The following is an 11,770-nucleotide window of genomic DNA, read 5'->3' as shown; positions in this document are numbered from 1 at the left end:
CTAGAAAAAACAAATACTCATTTTGGTGTCTCTTCATGAAGGCACAGATGAGATCAATGCAGTGTTGAGTTCAGAGCAAGCTGCTGCTTCCACTGGTGACAGCAAGGTTGGGATTTTCCCGAGGAAAACATCTTGGAATTTTGGTGTAGTTGGGTTCACCCTGTTGTATTGGATTTGGCTTGCCCCAGATGAAGGAAGGAACGATGAATCTGACTCCATGTTCTCAGAAGGCTCATTTATTATTTTATTATACTATATTATATTAAAGAATACAGAAAGGGTACAGACAGAAGGCTAAAAAGATAATAATGAAACTTGTGACCATCTCCAGAGTCCCAACACAGCTTGGCACTCAAAACAATTCACAGAAACCAAATAAAACAACCACCTGTGGGTAAACAATCCCCAAACACATTCCACATGAGCACAACACAGGAGAAGCAAATCAGATCACTATTGTTTTCCTTTTTCTCTGAGACCTCTCAGCTTCCCAGGAGAAAAATCCCGGGTGAAGGGATTTTTCAGAAAATGTGAATGCTATTTACATTTTGTGTTGCACTTCCAGCTTTTTTTTTTAGCAGAAGTTCTTGAGAAAAGCCTTGATTTTAGTTGTTTGTGAGACGGAATCAAGGAGAGCTGGAGCTCTGACAGTCAAATTTGTGCAATGCCACAGGTTCTGCTGGTGTTCTGGCGGCCTCAGCCCAATTTCCCATCCTGCTGGCTTCTACATGGTTCTGTCAAGCAGCTCCTGAAAAAGAACACACAGTCACAGTTTGAAGTGAGAAACAAAAATGAGAAAAACCAAAAGAAGATCCAGGAGCAAGTGAAGGAATGTCTCTAAAATCAGCTACTGAATATCTTTTTTTCCTGAAGGGGAAAAACACTTCTGTTGAAACTGAAGTGTCACAAAAGTAGTCATTAAACCTGCAGCAAAATCCTGAAAACAGAAATTTCATGTTAACTATTAAGGCAAATATACTTGAAACTATTAGAAGATCAGTTGTAGAATTCACTTCAGCCACATGTGCAAACAGTGTGGGCTTGTCACAGCCTGTACTTTATTTTGCCTGTCTGTAGATGCCTCCACAACAACATGACACAAACTGGAGGAGCAGAGTGAGGATCCTGATCATTATTTAAATTAATGAACTTCCAGAACTTGTGTCTGATCCATGGACACTGTGTCAGTGTTTGCAAACATTTCTGAGCCAGGGAAATAACTTTTTTTTTTTTTTTTTTTTTTTTTTTTGGCTTGTCTCCCATTTAGCTCAGAAACAGCAGTGACCAAATCTGCCTGGGCAGATGCCAAGTTCCTCTTAGTCTTGGTGAAGACATTTAGATCCCATCATTTATCTAAATCACTTTTCTGAGGTGAATGAGGCTGAGAACCAACTTGTGTGTTGAGGGTAACGATGGTGAGTCTGCTCTTCTCACCAGATGCACCCTGCTCCTGCAGTAGGCAGCAAACCACAGATCCCAAAAGAGAATCAGATCTTACCAAAGTTTGAGCTGGAGCAGCATGGACCAGGTCTGGAAAGAGCAGGAAATATGAAATACACTCCTGTGTCACTGCTGCAGTGTAAGTGCAGCAATCACACCCCCAGGTTTTATCAATTCCAGTTCTGTAGGGCCTTGACAAGACCCAAACATCCAAATTCAGACTTCAGCCTAGCTCTCTTCAGTTCACAGAGGAGACTCTCCCAATGTATTGATGTGATGCCATTGTGAAGCAAACAGCAGTGCCTCTGATGCTTTATAAATTCTATGTGGTCACCTGCTATTTTTTGATACAACTTTCTACAGGCAATTCAGGCATATGTAGGTAGGAAAACTATTGTGCCTGAGAGCCCCTCAATTTCTTCATCTTTTAAGAGTTATTCACACACATAAAGCTGCTCTCTATGTGTGAATTTGGCTGGTAGCCAAGGCAGAGGAGGGCTGAGGAGGAGGAAGGCTGAGAAGGAGGAGGTGGAGGAGGGGGGAAGGGCTGAGGACGAGGAAGGCTGATGAGCAGAAGGGTTGAGGAGGAGGAGGAGAGGGGCTGAGGGAAGGGCTGAGCAAGGAGGAAGAAGGCTGATGAGGAGGAGGGCTGAGGGAAGGCCTGAAAAGGAGTAGGACTGAGCAGGAGGAAAGCTGAGGAGGAGAAAGGGCTGAAGAGAAGGAAGGCTGAGGAGGAGGAAGGCTGAGGAGGAAGGATGATGAGGAGGAGGAGGACTGAGGGAAGGGCTGAGGAGGAGGAAGGCCGAGGAGGAGGGCTGAGGAGAAGGGCTGAAGAGGAGGAAGGCCGAGGAGGAGGGCTGAGGAGGAGGGCTGAGGAGGAGGTGAAGGCAGTGGCTCGGGCGGGCGGGCGCTGTCCGCGGTGCTGAAGGCCGCCCCAGGCCCGCTGCCCTGCCCTGCCCGCTCCCGGGCGCTCGGGGCCGCTCGGGGCCGCTCGGGGCCGTCCGGAGCCGCTCGGGGCCGTCCGGAGCCGCTCGGGGCCGTCCGGAGCCGCTCGGAGCCGTTCGGGTTACCTGCCGCGGGCCAGGTGTGGGCTGCCCGGTTTTGCCCTCCAGGTGAATTCTGACTCCCACCGACGATTTTGAGGGACAATCAGGGCAGCCAAGAAAACAGTGACATGCAGAAAGGGCTGATAAAATGGCAATGAAACGTCTGCTGACATTGATTTCGAGCCTGCGGGCAGAGATGAATGATTGAAACACCAGGCTTGTTAAAGCTAGAATGCTTTTGATTTCTCTTCTCTGTGCTGAACAAGATTTAGCTGGAGGGAAGTTAACAATCAGCTAATTGACATTGAATTAAGCATGAAATGCAGTATAACTACTTTTCTTCTGAAATACTCTTCAACAATGTTTTAACAAGGCTTTTAATTATTGATTATTGCTTATAACACACAGTAGATATTTTATTTGGTTTTAAGTCTCATGTCCTTCAAAGGTATCAGTTTGAGTACTCTGTAGATCACCTCTCTGCTAATGGAAACCAAACAAATAGTCAAAGAAAAACGAATTTCTTTCTGGCAAAGCATCATAGCATAACACATCAGTTATCTGGGTTAGGTTAAGGAACAGACATTCCATAAGAATTTTAGGAAGTCCACTGTATCATTCAGCAAAGGTGGGGAAATTGGGAGGGAACTCTGGTGTATTTCCAGAGAATCTGAAGTGATCCCGATGCTGCCTTTGGGACATGATGTGCCCAGCCTTGGCAGGTGGCTCAGCACCATGCCACAGCTTACTCACTTTGCCACAGTGAGATGGAGAAACAATCAGAAGAACAAAAATGTGAAAACTCATGTGTTGAGATAACGACAGCTTAAGAGGTAAAATTCCTGGGTTGCTTTGCCTGTGCAAGCAAAACAAAAGCAGGAATTCATCCCCTGGCCATGGCCAGGCAGGTATTTGCAACCCCCAGGACATCAGGGCTCTGGCACACCTGACAGTGACTTGGGAACACAAATACCATTTCTCTGAATGTCCCTCGTTCTTCCTTCTTCCCCACAACTTTTATTGCACAGCATGATGTCATACCTTGTGGAATATCTCTTGGGGTCACCTGTGTCCCCTCTCAGCTTCTCCTTCACCTGCAGCCTCTCCTCAGGGGAGAAGCAGTCTGGCAGGCAGAAAATGCCTTGATGCTGTGTAAGCAATATTTGAAAATAACTAAAACATCAGTTTGTTATCAGCACTCTTTTCACCTCAACTGCAAAAGGCAGCATCAAATGAGCTACTATGAAGAAAATTAACTCCAGTCCACCTAAACTGGCACAGAGCAGTAGCAACACTTGAAAAAATACCATGAACAAAAAGAGAGAAATGCTCATTTGCTGCATCTGAGAACCAGGAATGGCACTGACAGCAGTGGCACAATCACTGGCAGTGCAGCTGCATGCCAGGCAGAGCATGGTTAGTGCTCAGCACCCACTGGGGTGGAGAGGTGACAAAATCTGTGCTGCTGCTTGCTGAGGAGAGTGTGAGAGCCCGAGGCTCCTCAGAGAATTACACTGCAGGCATCAGTACAGAGATCAGGAAGATATTGGGAACAACCAAATACAAGAAAAGACAGATTTTCGTGTGTTTATTAGAGCTACTAATGTGGCAGTGTGGTAGAATTCAGGACATCCCTCTGGCTGTCCTGGATTGCCAGGACCCCTGCCAGGGGGCTCAGAGACCCTGACACAGAGCCCAAGACCCCTGTGCCTTTGATTATGACCCATGGAAAAAGTTACCAACCTTGTATGAGGATCTGCTAGCCACAAAAGTATAAGTAAAATAATAATCAGTTTGTCACGGGGTGAAAAATAGATTTTGGGGTTTTTAGAATGGGGGTTCAGGAGGCAAGATGAAGGAATCTGGGCATGTCCAGCCTTTCTCCTTCTTCTTCTTGGCCTCCATCTTCTGCTGTGACAGTGGCACTTTTGGATTGGTTTAGAGTAGAAGCTCACTGTCTGACACAGGTGATAGGGATTGGAAAGTTATGGTAAATAATGTACATGTAGTTTTTAGTATAAAAAGATAACAACACTGACCCAGGGGCAGGCAGAGTGCCTCTGTCTGTCCTGCTGAGCAGACCTCAGCAGGAGAAAGAATTTTATAGATAAGAACCAATAAACAACCTTGAGAATGAGAACTGAAGAGCCCTGGATCCTTCTTTGACAGTCAGGCTGGGAAAGGAGACTTTGTGACACATCTCGGGGTCACTGTGAGCAGCTAAAGCCCCGAGAGCAGGGGACATCACTCCTAAGGGTAACTGGTGGCTCACATGTGAGCTACTCCCATTTCCATACAGAGGCACAGGAGCTTGGGGAAACCTGTGTCTTCAAAGAGACCTCTACCCTGGCAGCAACTTTCAGATAGTCATCCTTCTGTCTCTTATCTTCTTGGTCCTGTTTATCCAAAATTCCTCCCTTGACACTCAGATATCATCTCAATCAAATATTCATCGCTGTAGGAGCGTGCACACCAGCAAAACTTTTTGTAAAATGGAAGTCCCAGGAGTTTTCCTGCTGACAGCAAGGCAGGTGCTGCTGGGCTGTGAGGAGAAGGCTGCAGCCAGCAGGGCTGAGCCAGATGGGGCCTTGTGGGAGCAATCTGTCACTGAGCACAGAGAGGTGAGCGTGCACACAGCAGCAGCCAAAAGAGCTTGTGGGAATTTGCCTCCCAGCTCTCTAGAAATGGGACAAAGAAAATCTTCCCAGTGGCTCTCAGTTTATCCAGCAGATTGCACTGCCCACAGACTTTAACTTTCTGTTAAAGGGGAAATCTGTGACACTGCTCCCTTTCTGTTCTCCAGTGCTGCTCTGCTTCCCTGCTCTGCTCATCAACAGCCAGGAAATAAGTTTAAGGTTTGGTTTCTTGGGTTTTTTTTTACATCAAACCTAAGTTGAGCACAATTTATCAAGCAAGAAACACTGCCTAGAGGGAGTGGAGTTCTGAAAAAAGGAGAGAAACAGTATTACTTCAAGCTCTGAGTTCACACAAAGCATTCCCATTCAGCAGGTGTAGACATCAGAATAAATAGCCTTCTGGCAATCTTCCAGATGGCCTAAACTCCAGGCATATTTAGCTTGATTACCTTAGATTTTTTTCAGGCTTGCTGTCTCTGCAGTTACTTGTTCTGCATCCCTTGCCAGCTAAAGGGAACCAGCTGTGTCTGGCCTGTTGTGTGAACATCTGGTTCTGACTGTCATATCCAGCTGTGAGTCTCCTGCAACACAATTCCATTACCTACTAGTATAGACAAGTGCAAAATAACGAGCCTTGGAAGAAACAATTTTTAACTGCTCATTCACAGAAAAGGGGGTCTGAATAAGTTGTGGCTTCTCAAAACCATGCCCAAGAATAAATGACCAAAACAGGGAGAATATTGGGCAGGTACTCTGAGGTGCAGCAGGCAGACACAGTTATGCACTGAAAGCATGGGGTGACTGCTATTTCCTTGTCAAATGACTGTTTTAATCTTTAATCTGCTCCAGCCCATTTTGCTGGATGCCATGCAGGTTTATATCCTAGTCTGCACTAATTGCTATTGGTAACCACCAGTGGCATGCTGCCTTTCTGAATCCTGAGTCCAGTTTCAGGCACTTTAATACAAAAGCAAGCCTCAAGGAAGCATGGGAATGACAAGGAGAGCTGGAGACACGAGTTCCTACCCCACAGGCAAGAGGCTCAGGCAGGCTGGGCAGGTGAGAAATACTTCAATTGCCTGTGCTAAGTGGCTGCTGCTGCTACACCATATCAGAGAACCACGGGTCCCTGCAGGAAGAGGAGGGAGAGGGGAATTTCACACATTTAGGTGCCAGTGGTGCTTAGAGGAATCATTGGTCTGGGCCACACTGTTCTCAGCTGTTCCTCAGTGAGGCCAGGTAGGAATTTGGAAGGAAGAGGAAAGAAGAGACCAAGAATATTAATATTTTCCTGCATGGCTTTGTCTCTGTTAAAGGGGTGGCCAATTTTCTAATCCACTCAGCTGGTGGGTGCAATTGATAGCACACAGAGTCCACACTGCCACAGGAGAACCTAGAAAACATTCCCATGGCAATAGAAATAGAAGAAATGAATGTTTACCAAAGCCCCCTCTAAGGAAGATGGAATAGGAATCCTGAGCCTCACATATCCATACAACTGCTAAGCACACTGTAGGATAAAGCCTCAACCTGTGCTTCTCCATTGAAATAATTTAATTTTATGCTACACTTTCGTTTTAGATACTGATCCTGGTACAACTACCACATCCTGTGGTATTCCCATGCTGTTGGTATAACCTGTTCCATATTCTCTGGAAGCCAGTCACTGTGAGAGATGCTCCATTCTCTCCTCCATTCTCTCCTCAGATGAGCACACGCTGTCCTGTGCACTCTGGTGATGTTTGGCCTCGGTGTTCCTGCACAAGCAGAATGCTCAGACAGAGCTGGGGGCAGTGCTGCTCTCACCTGCCCTTCCAGCTGTAGCCCTGTTTCTCTCCTGGGGCAAATTACAGGTTCTTCTCCAAAAGGATTAGTTCTCATTGCCCATGCGTTTCTCAGCTACTCATGCAGGCTGTTGGTCTCATGGGGAAAGTGTTCCTCACACACCACTCCTCACTGCTCAGTTTGGCTGATGGAACTGTGGGTTCCACAAATTCCTCCATCTCCCATTCTCCTGTTCCTCACATTCCTCCATCTCCCACTCTCCTGTTCCACAAATTCCTCCATCTCCCATTCTCCTGTTCCACAAATTCTTCCATCCCCCATTCTCCTGTTCCTCACATTCCTCCATCTCCCATTCTCCTGTTCCACAAATTCCTCCATCCCCCATTCTCCTGTTCCACAAATTCCTCCATCTCCCATTCTCCTGTTCCACACATTCCTCCATCTCCCATTCTCCTGTTCTGGATGCATTTACTTGTCAAGACCAGGGAATGTAATTAGAGGGAACAGGTCCCAGGATGCCTCTCCCACTTCTGGCAGCTGACAGAAGGTGTGAGCTCAGCACTGCTGAATTCCACAGCTCAGTCACACCCTTTGGAAACTCTGCAGTACATCCATTGTACCAACAGGTCCCAGTGCCAGCTGTGCTGGCCACCTACAATTCCAGGTCATGGAGCTGAAAAGGACAGCAGTTCTATTTTATCATCCTTGAAGAAGAATCTCCCCCCTTTCAATCACTGGCATTTCCATTTCTCCCTGCCTGTTAGCAATAAAACACTGACTAGAGTCTTCCCCTCTCTGGTGTTTTCTTTTGGGTGAGTGGGTTTTAAGGCAGGCTTGGACAGCTGAAGGATTTCCCAGTGTTGATTTTTTTTTTTTTTTGGCTCTTTTGTGTTTCTAAGGGAAGATTTCAGACCATACTGAGAGGGTCTCCGTCACTAATCATTCCTGATAGCCCAACAGGTTACCACTGTATTAGTTACTCTCAATATTAATGCTAGAATAATTTAATATCAAATAGAAAAAAGGACCCCAAATGGATCTGAGAGCAGAATGTGTTTCAATAGGTTACAGTGTTGTGAGATGCTTTTGCTTTCACAGGTTTTCTGCCAAGTGGGAATTTTCCCTGAAGGAAGTTTCAAAAACCTTCTCAGCCTCTAGGAAAGTATTTGTTTGGCACAGTTCACTTAGGAGCTCTTAAAATTTTGTCAAACACATCAAACCAAATGGCCCCCAGGTAAAGATCTTGCACAGCAAGTTTCAACCCACACAAACTTCTAGTGCTAGCTTGTGAACCCCTGGAAACACAGGCCTGGAAAGGACACTGCAAACAGAGGGGGACCTGCTGGGGTTTTGATCTTCTATCAAAAATGAACAGAAGTAATTTCCTTTACTTCAGCAGATCTGGTGCACTGGTGGTGTGGTACCTGTTCATCCATTTGGTTTGAATTTCACTGTAAGTCTTTGCCAGTCCCTGTTGCAAAGCTCTTTATGAAATGGGGACCTAGTCCTGCCTGGAAGCTGCTTTAACATGGCTCATCATCATAACCAGCCTCAAGGCCTGGCTGTCTCTCCTCTTCTCCCCCCAGGCTTCACAAAGTGCTAAGCAATCTTTCTCCATGTACCTTTCCAGAGCTCTGTCTCGTGGTACAGCAATCACACTACTCTCAACAGGCTCTTGCAGGAGGCTCTGGGTAGAGGATGCCCAGTGCCAATGGGGAGAGGGCTCAGTTCCAGAGGATGCTGCTGCAGAATGAGTCCTTGCACTGCTGCTGCAGAATGAGTTCTTGCACTGCTGATGCAGAATGAGTTCTTGCACTGTGCCAGGCCACATTCAGCACAGATGAGAGTACTGGGACCAAACCTGATAAGATGAATTCCTATAGATGCTACGTATAATCCAAGATGAAAGTTCCGTTTTTTAATTATGCAGAAAAATGGGAGTAAATGATGAATTACTCAAGACACAAGTGTGTCTTTGTGTAGGCTGGTGCCCTTGACACTAGCAGATGTCTTTGTCATATTTACAGGGCAGTGTGGGCTCAGGTAAACCCAAGGACAAAGATAATGCAGAGACACAGAGCATCATGCCATGGCCTTCCCAATGTCCATGTGTGTCTTCTTTTACTGCACCTAATACAGCTCAAATGACAAAAGGTGACATACTGTATGTGTTTTATCTCATTATTAATTAAGCATATTTATCTCCTAAATCAGATGTGACTTGCACCACAACATCAGTAATTAAATTAAATATTGATGTGTGGTGCTGTGTGCCGGGGCTGTGTGGGTAAGTGGAATTGCCATATCTAATTAACATCCTGCAGAAGTAGCCCCATTAGGTTTCTTAGTTAAATTTCAAAATAGGAATAGTAACAAAAGTGTAACAACACTTAACACTAATTAATAGGAGCTTCATCAGGTTTGATGAATATCTTCACTCTTTTTTGAAGGCTGTTGACTAGACTTTTGGTGTATTATTGTGAGACTGTGGACTGTTTAGAACTGGTAACTCTGCTGTGCTTTGCCTTCCAGTTTGTGTGGCAAGGCTGCTTATTTGCTCCTTTGAAGAAGCAGCCCCTAAGATGACCCTCCCTGCCAGTATTTCAGCAAGGGATCAGCCTTCCTCCTCCTCAGGAGTGCACTGTGTCTGCAGGAGAGTCTGTGTCTGTCTGGGGAAGCCACTTGCCCATCTCAAACAGGCAAGGCTGGGTGGTGCCCTGGGTTTTGAAGTGTTACTTTCTGCCTTGTTATACAGAGCAATTTCTCCTTGGAGGAGCCTGCAAGGATTTATTTTGGTTTTATTTAACAACCATTATATTCCAGTGCCTTATAGGCAGTTCAGTGATGATATCACAATTCTGATTACCATTCTACTGCATGGAGAACTGAGAATACAAAATTACTTCACCTGGGATTAGATATAGGTTCCAGACAGGATTTCAGGGTGAAGTCAACAATACCACTATTTACAAAACATAATTCAAATAGCAGTTTTTACATAGTCTGGGTTAGTTACATCATTTGAAGTGATTAATACTCATATTCATTTAACTATTATATATGCTCTTCTCAGCTGTAACCAAAAAAACATCGAGTGCATTATGAGACTGTTCCCCAATTTGTATTTTAGAAACAATTTCAAAGCCAGCCATCCTTCCCAAGAGTCAGAGAAAATAATTTTCCAATAGCAAGAATGGTTTTGCTACTCTTAGAAGTAAATGCAAATTCAAGGCTTCGTGTCTGACCAAGTGTCTCAGGGCTGCTGCAATACCACCTGGAGCTTCTGGCAATAAGAAGAGAGCCAAACACCAATTTTCTTCCCTTCTTTCTGATCACAGCATATCTTGTCTTGGTTTAAAGATGCTTGTTATTCTCTGTAATGAAATGGTACCAGCAATATTTCTTATTCCTTTACCACCATGTCTGTTTGCCCTTCTTACTGCTGTTTCTTCTGCAGAAGTTGTCCTCTTCAGTTTTATTTACCTTCCCATCTGTGCACAGAGCAAGCCACAATTTGGATTTTGAAATTTGTAAAATTTCAAAAATCTGATGTAAAAAAATTTGTAAAAATTTTGTAAACTTTTGGTGAGGAAAAATTTGGGTATTTTGACTTAAACATCCAACAGCACAGAACTGAGCTGAATCACAACAAAAACTGTTAAGTGGGGAAACAACTGAGAAGAAACAGACACCTGTATGTGGACAGACTGATCATTTAAAAATTAGCAAATATTCCTGGTAAGGAAAACAGTCAGAATTTGTCTTGATCTTTCTATCTTCAAGTGATTTCTAGGATCAGCTGTTAAGTAACCCTAGAGATGATAATTTGGCTGTGCAAGTATCTGGTTTAAAAAAAATCTGTGTCTTCTGGGAGCCCAGCTGAGCTCATGGACAGAGTTTTACAATGTATGGCTCTTACCAACACAGCTCTTCCACCACCACCACAGGACACTTCAATGTCAACCATCAGCCAGCAGAAACCAGTTTTTGCCCAGAATCTCGGACTTGTACTTCCACCACCTCCTTGTGCTGCTCGTTGTGGTCTTGTCTGGTCACTTGGCCTGACAGAGTGAGCCAGGCACTCTGGACAGAGTGAGGAGGAGTCAGGCTGCTTCAGCCCTCAAAATGGTTGCATAGAAAAGGCTCTTTGGTCCTTCCTGGAATCCAGTTGGCAAGAAGAGTCTGGAGGGAAACAGAAAATGCCAGCCCTGATGTTGGCAGATACTGCTCTCCAGGCAGCACAGCACCCTGCCTGTGGGCAGAGACTTCTTTTGGTCAGGCCCAAATGCTACCCAGGCAGGTTTAGCAGGTATAAGAAAGCTTAGAAGTTCTCTACATGCAGATAATAAATGCAAATGTTACCTGTGACAAGTGCAAACATATTGCTCATCTCATAGTGAAGTAGCAGAACAAGCTCTCTTATTTTTTTTTTACAGAGCAGATTCATACCTGCTTAGAGGGTGAATCTCCCAAAGCACTTTGGGATGCAATTTTGCCTGCTCTTTTCCTAATACACTAAGGGCCAAATGAATTATCCCTTTTTTCTAACCAATGAGGCTGCCTGTCAGATTTACTGATATTCCAAGCACTGTCTTAAATGAATTTTTAGAAGTATGTGCAGTAGCTAAGTAGCAAACATTACCATCCTTTAAATATCTGTGCACATTTCATGAGAAACCTGACCTTCAGTTTGTATTGAGGATGTTTTTCTTCTCTACTGCACAGCCATATTCTTGACTGAATTGTGAGTATTAATATATTAGAATGATTCAAATATACCAACAGATTTTTGGCTAGTTCTCCTTGAAGGATGTAATTGCCTTTATTAAGATCCAGAGGAATTCCAAAACAAATAGCTAAAGG

At 44.8% G+C, this 11,770-nt stretch overlaps 1 long non-coding RNA gene across 1 annotated transcript; it reads right to left on the bottom strand.

Annotated features, from left to right (window-relative positions):
* Positions 1–280: 280 nt before the first annotated feature.
* On the bottom strand, positions 281–11,119 carry LOC127060410 (uncharacterized). Its single transcript, XR_007779419.1, has 3 exons — positions 10,827–11,119; positions 2,511–2,670; positions 281–748 (listed from the first exon to the last, which is right to left on the bottom strand). It is a non-coding gene; the product is annotated as an uncharacterized LOC127060410 (long non-coding RNA).
* Positions 11,120–11,770: the final 651 nt, after the last annotated feature.

Source organism: Serinus canaria, chromosome 23, assembly GCF_022539315.1.
Source record: "Serinus canaria isolate serCan28SL12 chromosome 23, serCan2020, whole genome shotgun sequence".
Lineage (NCBI taxonomy): Eukaryota > Metazoa > Chordata > Aves > Passeriformes > Fringillidae > Serinus > Serinus canaria.
Note: the sequence above shows the minus strand (reverse complement) of the source record. Positions and strands in the feature narration are given on the sequence as shown.